This window comes from Vulpes vulpes, chromosome X, assembly GCF_048418805.1.
Source record: "Vulpes vulpes isolate BD-2025 chromosome X, VulVul3, whole genome shotgun sequence".
NCBI lineage: Eukaryota > Metazoa > Chordata > Mammalia > Carnivora > Canidae > Vulpes > Vulpes vulpes.
The window spans coordinates 47,322,970-47,336,188 of NC_132796.1; the positions used below are offsets into that span (position 1 = coordinate 47,322,970).

General features: G+C 39.8%; 1 protein-coding gene and 1 pseudogene across 5 annotated transcripts in view; both read left to right on the plus strand.

The window, feature by feature from the left end:
* ZC3H12B (zinc finger CCCH-type containing 12B) overlaps positions 1-13,219 on the plus strand; it is a 443,182-nt gene that overhangs the window by 6,123 nt on the left and 423,840 nt on the right. The gene's annotated exons all lie outside the window — the stretch shown is intronic.
* LOC112911203 (WAS/WASL-interacting protein family member 1 pseudogene) overlaps positions 1,189-13,219 on the plus strand; it is a 61,575-nt pseudogene continuing 49,544 nt past the window's right edge.

The following is a 13,219-nucleotide window of genomic DNA, read 5'->3' on the forward strand; positions in this document are numbered from 1 at the left end:
TAGACGCCCAACCGCTGAGCCACCCAGGACTCCCTCTTGTTTATACTATTAATTTGCTTAGCAAACTCTTTGTTCATAAATAATACTAAGGTCAATTTAATCTCAGCCCCTGTCTGAATTATCTCATATCTCAAATTCTGAAGCAGTGGGATCCAAATGATAGTACAACAAAATTTCCTTAATTCAGGCTCCACTAGCCAACATTTGTTATAGCCTGGATATAGTAATTATGCTAAAAAATATATTCTGTAGAGTGCCAAACCCATGCTGGTGATGGATTGCACTCCACAGGAGAAGTAGCTAAAGCCTTACATAAGACGTTAGGAAATGTCAGAGCTTCTTTACTGGCTATGAAAGTGTTGCCAGGTGAACTGGGAGGCCCTAGGTCCTGAGGTCATCCCAAAGATGTTGCCAAAGGTTCTTGGTCTCATCAGGAGAAAAAACTCAAGGACAGACACAATCCAGTAGACAATTGACATGGATAGGAAAAATTATTAAAACAAAGGTACATTCTCAAGATGTGAGAGCCAGCAAAAGAAATGAGAGAGAGAAAGATAGAATATTGCAACCTGGAGGTAAGGTGTCTATCTTATATTGACAGTTGTTAACAAGGATAGGGAATATTCATTACTTGTTCGGGGGAGGGGGATTTCTTGGAATAAGGGTTTTCAGTCTTTTCTTATTTGGTCAAGAGTGTTGGGTCTACTTTGGCAGCCATCTTGATCCTGTCTTGTTTGATCCAACTTCTTGTGGCTTTGTTGTGGAGTGCTGCCAGAACAGTCCTCTGACTTTCTCCATAACTAGCCCTGGCTTCCTCTTTGCTGGCCTCCAAGCCTCCTGTTATAACCTAACTAACTGCCTGTAACAAAAGCACTGATACTGAATTAAAATAAGTGCTAAGAGGAATAAAGGTAGGCACCACTAGGTTTTATGTATTTTAAAATGTCTTCTAGGTGCTGCATTAAGCACATGAGGATTAGATTGCTTAAATTTTTAAAAGATTTTATTTCTTTATTCATGAGAGACACACAGAGAGAGGCAGAGACATAGACAGAGGGAGAAACAGGCTCCTTGCAGGGAGCCCGATGCGGAACTCGATCCCTGGACTTGGGATCATACCCTTAGCTGAAGACAGATGCTCAATTGCTGAGGCACCCAGGTGTCCCAAGGATTATATTATTAATTGCAATGGGCTTCTTAGAAGAGAACGGATTTAAACATCAGTAAGTAATGTAAGCAAAATCAGGACAATAGTTATGATGAACTACTCTCTGACGTTTTAAAACCTGTAATATCAATATTATTTGCATGTAAATTCTGTGCACTTATAAGAATAAAATTTCATCAGCATAAGAAAGTGAAGTAAGTGTGCACTGAAAGTTACACTGAATAGTCTTGATATTTTTTAATTTAAATTCAATTAGCCAACAGATAATACATACTTAGTTTTCATGTAGTGTTCAATAATTGATAATTTTTTCACATCACATGCTCTCTTTAATGCCCATTACCAATTACCCCATACCCCCATTAACCTCCTCTCTAGCAACCCTGCATTTTTTTTCCTATGGATAAAAGTCACTCATGATTTATCTCCCTCTCCAAAGACTTCCCATTCAGTTTTCCCTCCCTTCCACTATGATCCTCTGCTCTGTTTCTTATATTACACATATGAGTGAAACCGTATGATTATTGCTTTTCTCTGATTAACGTATTTCACTCAGCATGGTACCCTCCAGTTCTAGCCACGTTGATATAAATGGTAAGTCTACATCTTTTCTGATGGCTGAGTAATAATCCATTCCACCATATCTTCTTTATCCATCATCGTCAATGGACATCTTGGGTCTTTCCACAGTTTGGCTATTGTGGACATTTCTGCTATAAACATTGGGGTGCATGTACCCCTTCTTTTTTATAATAAATTTATTTTTATTGGTGTTCAATTTGCAAACATACAGAATAACACCCAGAATAACACCTTTCTGTGCAAAAGATTCTTATCTCGATGAAGTCCCAATAGTTCATTTTTGCTTTTGTTTCTCTTGCCTTCGTGGATGTATCCTGCAAGAAGTTACTGTGGCCGAGTTAAAAAAGGGTGTTGCCTGTGTTCTCCTCTAGGACTTTGATGCAATCTTGTCTCACATTTAGATATTTCATCCATTTTGAGTTTATCTTTGTGTATGGTGAAAGAGAGTGGTCTAGTTTCATTCTTTGGCATGTGGATGTCCAATTTTCCCAGAACCATTTATTGAAGAGACTGTATTTTTTCCAGTGGATAGTTTTCTTGCTTTGTCGAATAGTAGTTGACCATAAAGTTGAGGGTCCACTTCTGGATTCTCTATTCTGTTCCATTGAACTATGTGTCTGTTTTTGTGCCAGTACCACACGGTCTTGATGACCACAGCTTTGTAGTAAAACCTGAAAACTGGCATTGTGATTTCCCCCAGCTATGGTTTTCTTTTTTAATATTCCCCTGGGTATTCGGGGTCCTTTCTGATTCCTCACAAATCCTAAAATAATTTGTTCCAACTCTCTGAGGAAAGTCCAGGGTATTTTGATAGGGATTGCATTAAACGTGTAAATTGCCCTGGGTAACATTGATATTTTCACAATATTAATTCTTCCAATCTATGAGCATTTTTCCACCTCTGTGTCATCCTCAATTTCTTTCAGAAGTGTTCTGTGGTTTTTAGGGTATTGATCCTTTACCTCTTTGCTTAGGTTTATTCCTAGGTATCTTATGCTTTTGAGTGCAATTGGAAATGGTATTGACTCATTAATTTCTCTTTCTTCATCTCATTGTTAGTGTATAGAAATGCTACTGACTTTGAAGCAGGCATTGATTTTGTATCCTGCCACACTGCCAAATTCCTGTATGAGTTCTAGCAATCTTGGGGTGGAGTCTTTTGGGTTTTCTATGTAGAGTATCATGTCATTGGCGAAGAGGGAGAGTTTGACTTTCTTCATTGCCAATTTGAATGCCTTTTATTTCTCTTTGTTGTCTGATTGATTGCTGAGGCTAGGACTTCTAGTACTATGTTGAATAGCAGTGGTGAGAGTGGACATCCCTGTCTTGTTCCTGATCTTAGGGGAAAGGCTCCCAGTGTTTCCCCATTGAGAGTTATATTTGCTGTGGACTTTTCCAACATGTCTTTTAAGATGCTGAGAAATGTTCCCTGTATCCCTACACTCTGAAGAGTTTTGATCAGGAATGGATGCTGTATTTTGTCAAATGCTTTCTCTGCATCTAGTGAGAGGATCATATGGTTCTTGGTTTTTCTCTTGCTGATATGATCAATTACATTGTTCTACGAGTGTTGAACCAGCCTTGTATCCCGGGGATAAATCTCACTTGGTCCTGGTGAATAATCTTCTTAACGTATTGCTGGATCCTATTGGCTAGTATCTTGTTGAGAATTTTTGTATCCACGTTCATCAGGGATATCTGTCTATAATTCTCCTTTTTGGTGGTGTCTTTGTCTGGTTTTGGAATTAAGGTGATGCTGGCCTCATAGAACGAATTTGGAAGTACTCCATCTCTTTCAAACAGGTTTAGTAGAATAGGTATGGTTTCTTCTTTAAGCGTTTGATAGAATTCCCCCAGGGAAGCCATCTGGCCCTGGACTTTTGTGTCTTGGGAGGTTTTGGATGACTGCTTCCATTTCCTTCCTGGTTATTGGTCTGTTCAGGTTATCTAATTCTTCCTGTTCCAGTTTTGGTAGTTTGTGGTTTTCCAGAAATGTGCCCATTTCTACTAGATTGCCTAATTTATTGGCGTATAGCTGTTCATAATATGTTTTTAAAATCGTTTGCATTTCCTTGGTGTTGGTCGTGATCTCTCCTTTCTCATTTGTGTTTTTATTAATTGGAGTCTTCTCTCTCTCTTCTTTTTAATAAGGCTGGCTAATGGTTTATCTATCTTATTAATTCTTTCAAAGAACCAACTCCTGGTTCTGTCGATCTGTTCCACAGTTCTTCTGGTCTCGATTTTGTTGAGTTCTGCTCGAATCTTTATTAACTCTCTTCTTCTGCTGGGTGTAGGATCTATTTGCTGTTTTTCCTCTAGCTCCTTTAGGTGTAAGGTTAGCTTTTGTATTTGAGTTCTTTCCAGTTTTTGGATGGATGCTTGTATTGCGATGTATTTCCCCCTCAGGACTGCTTTTGCTGCATCCCAAAGATTTTGAATGGTTGTATCTTCATTCTCAGTAGTTTCCATGAATCTTTTTCATTCTTCCTTAATTTCCTGGTTGACCATTTCATCTTGAGCAGGATGGTTCTTAACCTGCATGTATTTGAAATCCTTTGAAACTTCTTGTTGTGATTTAGTTCTAATTTCAAAGCATTATGTTCTGAGAATATGCAGGAGACAATCCCAGTCTTTTGATATTAGTTAATTCCTGATTTGTGATCCAGTATGTGGTCTATTCTGGAGAAAGTTCCATGTGCATTTGAGAAGAATGTGTATTCAGTTGCGTTTGGATGTAAAGTTCTGTAGATATCTGTGAAATCCCTCTGGTGTAGTGTATCATTTAAAGCTCTTGTCTCTGGGATCCCTGGGTGGCGCAGCGGTTTGGCGCCTGCCTTTGGCCCAGGGCGCGATCCTGAAGACCCAGGATTGAATCCCACATCGGTCGCCCCGTGCATGGAGCCTGCTTCTTCCTCTGCCTGTGTCTCTGCCTCTCTCTCTCTCTCTCTGTGGCTATCATAAAAAAAAAAAATTATTAAAAAAAAAAAGCTCTTGTCTCTGTGGGGATGTTGTGCTTAGAAAATGGATCGATTGTAGTAAGCGCCACATTCAAGTCACCAAGTATAAATGTATTATTATCTAAGTATGTCTTAACTTTGTTTATTGATTGATTGATATATTTGGCAGCTCCCACATTCGGGACATATATATTGATGATTGTTAAGTCCTCTTGTTGGATAGATCCTTTAAGTATGATATAGTGTCCCTCTTCATCTCTCACTACAGTCTTTGGCATAAATTTTAGTTTATCTGATATAAGTATGGCTACCCTTGCTTTCTTTTGAGAACCATTTGAATGGTAAATGGTTCTCCAGCCTTTCATTTTCAGGCCATATGTGTCCTTATGTCTATTTTTTTTTTTTTTTTTTTGTCGAAGGTGTTTCTAAGATACTGTTGCTGTATGTGGTGTCAACGTAAGAGCACAAACTCGATTTCTGGCCCTAACTTTGCCATCACTAGAGCTGTGGTCTTGAAATCCTCTTATCCTGTGCATGTACACATGGTGTTTGTTTCTGTGAGTGATCTTGGAGGGCCCTGTCATCCTTCCACGTTCTGTACTTAATAATGCCTATATCTTTTATCAGCATTATATAGCTTTGCAGAACACCATTTCATAAATGTTCTATTTTTAAGAATATCCAATTTTAAATAGACATCATCTGAGCACATTTTGATGAAACGTGGTACAGTAGGCTGGCTTTTGACTTTTCATTTGGTGTTTTTTGCTTAGCTAACATTTTTATATAATAAAAGGGAGATCTTGGAAATTTTACTGTACATAGAGTTGTGCACATGGCTTGGACTGGGCATGGTAGTGATACTTGTGATTTCTCTTTTAGTTAAGATACATCTTATGCATATCTTGTGATTTACTACGGTTAAGAGTATAGAAAAATGCCAGACACTGGAACCATGTATAACGAGTAGCAGTGATTGCTTTGTCTTGGTGGGCTGGAAGGTCAGCATTAGTATCTCATCAATGTTTTACAGTAATGTGTCAAAAATGTCTAATTTAACCAGGTACCAACCCCAATTTGAGTTTAGTATATATCTTCTTTCTGTTATTGTAGTTCTTTGTGAAGTGTTTAAATCATAGATTCTCTTTCTGTAATGTAGAGTATAGATGCAAAAGTTTGTGTGTAATTTTTTAAATTGATGGTTTACTGAATAAGCAGTATTATATGGCCTGTATTTGCGAGACTTTCATGATGAATGAATTATCAGAAACTCTGCTTTAGATTACACTAATCAGACTGCCAAGTAATTTGTTAATATTGTAGGTGCTGGAGCCAACTATAAAATTCTCAGCTAAACCTATAACTAAATATTGTTTTTTTTAATAAATTAATTTTTTATTGGTGTTCAACTTACCAACATACAGAATAACACCCAGTACTCATCCCGTCAAGTGTCCCCCTCAGTGCCCGTCACCAATTCACCCCCACCCCCCGCCCTCCTCCCCTTCCACCACCCCTAGTTCATTTCCCAGAGTTAGGAGTCTTTATGTTCTGTCTCCCTTTCTGATATTTCCTACCCATTTCTTCTCCCTTCCCTTCTATTCCCTTTCACTATTATTTATATTCCCCAAATGAATGAGAACATACACTGTCCTTCTCTGATTGACTTACTTCACTCAGCATAATACCCTCCAGTTCCATCCACATTGAAACAAATGGTGCCTATTTGTCGTTTCTAATGGCTGAGTAATATTCCATTGTATACATAAACCACATCTTCTTTATCCATTCATCTTTCAATGGACACCGAGGCTCCTTCCACAGTTTGGCTATTGTGGACATTGCTGCTATAAACATCGGGGTGCAGGTGTCCCGGCGTTTCATTGCATCTGAATCTTTGGGGTAAATCCCCAGCAGTGCAATTGCTGGGTCGTAGGGCAGGTCTATTTTTAACTCTTTGAGGAACCTCCACACAGCTTTCCAGAGTGGCTGCACCAGTTCACATTCCCACCAACAGTGTAAGAGGGTTCCCTTTTCTCCGCATCCTCTCCAAAATTTATTGCTTCCTGCCTTGTTAATTTTCCCATTTCTCACTGGTGTGAGGTGGTATCTCATTGTGGCTTTGATTTGTATTTCCCTGATGGCAAGTGATGCAGAGCATTTTCTCATGTGCATGTTGGCCATGTCTATGTCTTCCTCTGTGAGATTTCTGTTCGTGTCTTTTGCCCATTTCATGATTGGATTGTTTGTTTCTTTGGTGTTGAGTTTAAGAAGTTCTTTATAGATCTTGGAAACTAGCCCTTTATCTGATACGTCATTTGCAAATATCTTCTCCCATTCGGTAGGTTGTCTTTTAGTTTTGTTGACTCTATACTTTGCTGTGCAAAAGCTTCTTATCTTGAAGAAGTCCCAAAAGTTCATTTTTGCTTTTGTTTCTTTTGCCTTCGTGGATGTATTTTGCAAGAAGTTACTGTGGCCAAATTCAAAAAGGGTGTTGCCTGCGTTCTCCTCTAGGATTTTGATGGAATCTTGTCTCACATTTAGATCTTTCATCCATTTTGAGTTTATCTTTGTTTATGGTGAAAGAGAGTGGTCTAGTTTCATTCTTCTGCATGTGGATGTCCACTTTTCCCAGCACCATTTATTGAAGAGACTGCCTTTCTTCCAATGGATATTCTTTCCTCCTTTATCGAATATTAGTTGACCATAAAGTTCAGGGTCCTCTTCTGGGTTCTCTATTCTGTTCCATTGATCTATGTGTCTGTTTTTGTGCCAGTACCACACTGTCTTGATGACCACAGCTTTGTAGTGCAACCTGAAATCTGGCATTGTGATGCCCCCAGCTATGGTTTTCTTTTTTAAAATTCCCCTGGCTATTTGGGGTCTTTTCTGATTCCACACAAATCTTAAAATAATTTGTTCTAACTCTCTGAAGAAAGTCCATGTTGTTTTGATACGGATTGCATTAAACGTGTAAATTGCCCTGGGTAACATTGACATTTTCACAATATTAATTCTTGCAATCCATGAGCATGGAATATTTTTCCATCTCTTTGTGTCTTCCTCAATTTCTTTCAGAAGTGTTCTATAGTTTTTAGGGTATAGATCCTTTACCTCTTTGGTTAGGATTATTCCTAGGTATCTTATGCTTTTGGGTGCAATTGTAAATGGGATTGACTCCTTAATTTCTCTTTCTTCAGTCTCATTGTTAGTGTATAGAAATGCCATTGATTTCTGGGCATTGATTTTGTGTCCTGCAACGCTACCAAATTGCTGTATGACTTCTCGCAATCTTGGGGTGGAGGCTTTTGGGTTTTCTATGTAGAGTATCATGTCATTGGCGAAGAGGGAGTGTTTGACTTCTTCTTTGCCAATTTGAATGCCTTTTATGTCTTTTTGTTGTCTGATTGCTGAGGCTAGGACTTCCAGTACTATGTTGAATAGCAGTGGTGAGAGAGGACATCCCTGTCTTGTTCCTGATCTTAGGGGAAAGGCTCCCAGTGCTTCCCCATTGAGAATGATATCTGCTGTGGGCTTTTTGTAGATGGCTTTTAAGATGTTGAGGAATGTTCCCTCTATCCCTACACTCTGAAGAGTTTTGATCAGGAATGGATGCTGTATTTTGTCAAATGCTTTCTCTGCATCTAATGAGAGGATTATATGGTTCTTGTTTTTTCTCTTGCTGATATGATGGATTCATCATAACATAACATTGATTGTTTTACGAATGTTGAACCAGCCTTGGTCCAGGGGATAAATCCTACTTGGTCATGGTGAATAATTTTCTTAATTTGCTGTTGGATCTAATTGGCTAGTATCTTGTTGAGAATTTTTGCATCCATGTTCATCAGGGATATTGGTCTATAATTCTCCTTTTTGGAGGGGTCTTTGTCTGGTTTTGGAATTAAGGTGATGCTGGTCTCATAGAATGAATTTCGAAGTACTCCATCTCTTTCTATCTTTCCAAACAGCTTTAGTAGAATAGGTATGATTTCTTCTTTAAACGTTTGATAGAATTTCCCTGGGAAGCCATCTGGCCCTGAACTCTTGTGTCTTGGGAGGTTTTTGATGACTGCTTCAATTTCCTCCCTGGTTACTGGCCTGTTCAGGTTTTCTATTTCTTCCTGTTCCAGTTTTGGTAGTTTGTGGTTTTCCAGAAATGTGCCCATTTCTTCTAGATTGCCTAATTTATTGGCGTATAGCTGTTCATAATATGTTTTTAAAATCGTTTGTATTTCCTTGGTGTTGGTAGCGATCTCTCCTTTCTCATTTGTGTTTTTATTAATTGGAGTCTTCTCTCTCTCTTCTTTTTAATAAGGCTGGCTAATGGTTTATCTATCTTATTAATTCTTTCAAAGAACCAACTCCTGGTTCTGTCGATCTGTTCCACAGTTCTTCTGGTCTCGATTTCGTTGAGTTCTGTGCGAATTTTAAGTAACTCTTTTCTTCTGCTGGGCATAGGGTCCACCTCCTGTTCTTCCTCTAGCACCTTTATGTGTAAGGTTAGCTTTTGTATTTGAGTTCTTTCCAGTTTTTGAATGGATGCTTGTATTGGGATGTATGTCCCCCTCAGGACTGCTTTTGCTGTATCCCAAAGATTTTGAATGGTTGTATCTTCATTCTCATTAGTTTCCATGAATCTCTTTCATTCTTCCTTAATTTCCTGGTTGACCCTTTCATCTTTTAGCAGGATGTTCCTTAACCTCCATGTGTTTGAGGTTCTTCCAAACTCTTGTTGTGATTTAGTTCTAATTTCAAGGCATTATGGTCTGAGAATATGCAGGGGATGATCGCAATCTTTTGGTATTGGTTCAGACCTGATTTGTGACCTAGAATGTGGTCTATTCTGGAGAAAGTTCCATGTGCACTTGAGAAGAATGTGTATTCAGTTGAGTTTGGATGTAAAGTTCTGTAGGTATCTGTGAAATCCATCTGGTCCAGTGTATCTTTTAAAGCTCTCATTTCTTTGGAGATGTTGTGTTTAGAAGACCTATTGAGTGTAGAAAGTGCTAGATTGAAGTCACCAAGTATAAGTGTATTATTATCTAAGTATGTCTTCACTTTGGTTATTAATTGATTGATATATATGGCAGTTCCCACATATGGGGCATATATATTGAGGATTGTTAAGTCCTCTTGTTGGATAGACCCTATTAGTATGATATAGTGTCCCTCTTCATCTCTCACTACAGTCTTCGGAGTAAATTTTAGTTTATCTGATATAAGGATGGCTACCCCTGCTTTATTTTGAGGACCATTTGAATGGTGCATGATTCTCCAACCTTTTATTTTCATGTTGTAGGTGTCCTTCTGTCTAAAATGAGTCTCTTGTAGATAGCAAATAGATGGGTCCAGTTTTTTTTATCCAGTCTGACACCCTGCGCCTTTTGATGGGATCACTAAGCCCTTTCACGTTCAGAGTTACTATTGAAAGATGAGTTTAGTGTCATCATGATATATATTCAGTCCCTATTTTTGTGGATTATTCCATTGGACTTCTTCTAAAAGGGGAGTTTTGAGAGTCCCCCTTAAAATTTCTTGCAGAGCTTGTTTGGAGTTCACATATTCTTTCATTTCCTGCCTGTCTTGGAAGCTCTTTATCTCTCCTTCCATTCTGAATGAGAGGCTTGCTGGATAAAGTATTCTTGGTTGCATGTTTTTCTCATTTAGGACCCTGAATATATCCTGCCAGCCCTTTCTGGCCTGCCAGGTCTCTGTGGAGCGGTCTGCTGTTACCCTAATACTCCTCCGCATAAAAGTCAGGGATTTTTGTCTCTTTCTGCTTTAAGGATCTTCTCTTTATCTTTGGAATATGCAAGCTTCACTGTTAAATGTCGAGATGTTGACAGGTTTTTATTGATTTTAGGGGGGTATCTCTCTATTTCCTGGATCTGAATGCCTATTTCCCTTTCCATATTAGTAATATTTTCAGCTATGATTTGTTCAAATACATATTCTGTACCTCTGTCCTTTTAGGCGCCCTCGGGAACCCAAATTAAACGTAGGTTTTTCTTCCTCACGCTGTCATTTATTCTCTTCGTCTATACTCATGGTCTTTTAATTGTTTGTCTCTTTTTTCCCCAGTTTCCCTCTTTGCCATCAACTTGTCTTCTATGTCACTCACTTGTTCTCCACCTCATTAACCCTCATCGTCAGGACTTCTAGTTTGGTTTACATCTTATTCAATTGACTTTTAATTTCTGACTGATTAGATCTAAATTCTGCAGTCATGAAGTCTCTTGAGTCTTTTCTGCTTTTTTTATAGAGCCACCAGTAGCTTTTTAATAGTGCTTCTGAATTGGCTTTCTGACATTGAATTGTAATTCAAATTTTGTAACTCTGTGGGTGAGAGGACTGTTTCTGATTCTTTGTTTTGAGGTGAGGTTTTCCTTCTCGTCATTTTGCTCAGTGCAGAGTGGCCAAAACCAAGTTGTATTGGGAAAAGGAGAAAAAGAGGAGGAAGAAGGAAAGAAAAAGAAAAAAAAAGAAAAGAAAAAAGAATAAGAGAAGAAAAAGGGAAAAAAGAAGAAGAAAAAAAGAAGAGGGGGAAGCAAAAGGAAATCAAAAGCAAAAACAAACAAAAAACAAAAAAACAAAAAAAAAAAGGGGAGTATCCTCTGATTCTGTATACTGTAAGTCCCTTGACTTCCCCTGGAGCTTTCCAGTGCTGCTTGGTCAATAATTTGTTTTTCCACTGTCCCTCTATCTTGTCTTCTGGGGGAGGGGCCTCCTGTGCTGGTTTTCAGGTGTTAGCACTTGGGGGAGCTGCTCAGCAAAGGATATTTAAGCTGTTTATCCTGTGAGGCCACCGTGAGGCTCAGTGTGGGTTGTTTACCCTGTGAGGCCCCAGGAGGAACAACCACAGTGGTGGTCGCCAGCTCTGGAGCCCTGGATACAGCTCCCGCAGTAACCCCAGAGCTCTCCGTCTGCAGGGGCCTGGATGCTCCAGGGGCGGGGCCACTGATCTGCTCAGCTCGGGGCAGGAGTGTCCTTGCTGTCCTGTGCTCTCCTGGCCTCTGCCTGTCCTGGGGGGATGTCGGATCCTGGGCTGTGTTCCCGGCGCCCTGTGCTCCCGGGCCTGTGCTGTTGGATTTGCACTCCCGGCCTGGAAGCCCCCTCCCTGCAGAGCCACCCCCTAGCCCCTCCGAGCTCCTTCAGGGCGTGCAGCCCCCTCTGCCTGGAGCCTCCTCCTGAGCGCCTCCGAGCTTCTCCGTGTCAAGTGGTGGACGCGCTGCAGCCCTTTAGTGAGCTCAGCGAACCCTCCCTGGGAACAGGTGCTCTGTTAGTGTCCCAGGGAGCCTGAGGGCATCCCCGCCCCTCCTGGGTCCTGCTCTAACTCCCTGAGAGCGCCTCAGGGAAGTTAGAGAAGATTGGAGAAGCTCCTGCTTCTCCGGGACGGGGCTTTCCTGTCCTGGGGGCACTTGCCCAGGCCTTGGCCTGGCTCCTCGCGGGCCCCCCCCTTGGATGTCTTTTGTTTCTTTATTTCTTCCCCCCCCCCATCTTCCTACCTTGATAGAAGCTGAGCTCTTCTCACTGTAGCATTGCAGCTGTTCTCTCTTTAAATCTCAGGCCGAATTCGTAGATTTTCAGGATGTTTGAAGGTTATTTAGGTAATTTGGTGGGGACAGGTGACGTGGGGACCCTACTCTTCTGCCATCATGTCCCTCCCCCTAGAAAATTATTTTAAAAAATTGTTGGTAAAGCAAGTGTATGATATAGGTAGTGGTTAATTCACTTATAAAGCCAAATATAATGATTAAAAGAAAAAATAATAAAATCAGTTCTATCTACAGTACTCAGTTAAGAGATCAAAGGATTAAAATTGGTATCATACCCATAAAATGTGAATGGGGGAATTGTACTGTGTTTACAATGTGTTCAAATTTAAGTGACTATCAACTTAATATTGACTGCTATATGCATAGATTGTTACACGTTAATCTCCTGGTAACCACAAAATCCTATAATAGATAAAATTAGAAAGCAATCTCAGCAAATCATTAGAGAAAGTTATCAATTATAAGAGAAAAGAAGAAGAGAAAAGGAAATGAACAGAGAACTATAAAAACAAATAAATAATGGCATGGTAGTAAGTACATACCTACAAATAATTACTTAAAATGAAAATTAGCTAAGTATAACTTGCAGAGAACATGGTTGAGTAGGGGGACCCTAAACTCACCTTATCTCACAGATACAACTATATAACAGTTGCACCAGAATGAAAAACTCAGAAGAGGCTCCAGAGACTGGTTGAACAAACTTCACAACTAAAGTGTAGAGAAGAGGTCACATTGAAGCAGATGGGAAGGATGAGGATTCAGGGAGAATATAAACCCCATGGGTCTGACCAGAGGGAGGAAGCTGCAGGCAGAGAGCGGGGCAAGAAACATACTGTCACACTGGGGATCCTATAAAGGGAAGAGGAATTCCAAAGCATTTGACTTTGAAAATCAGAGGGGCTCAATTTTGTGAGTGATTACAACTAGTGGGACTTAAAGCCTGGAACTTT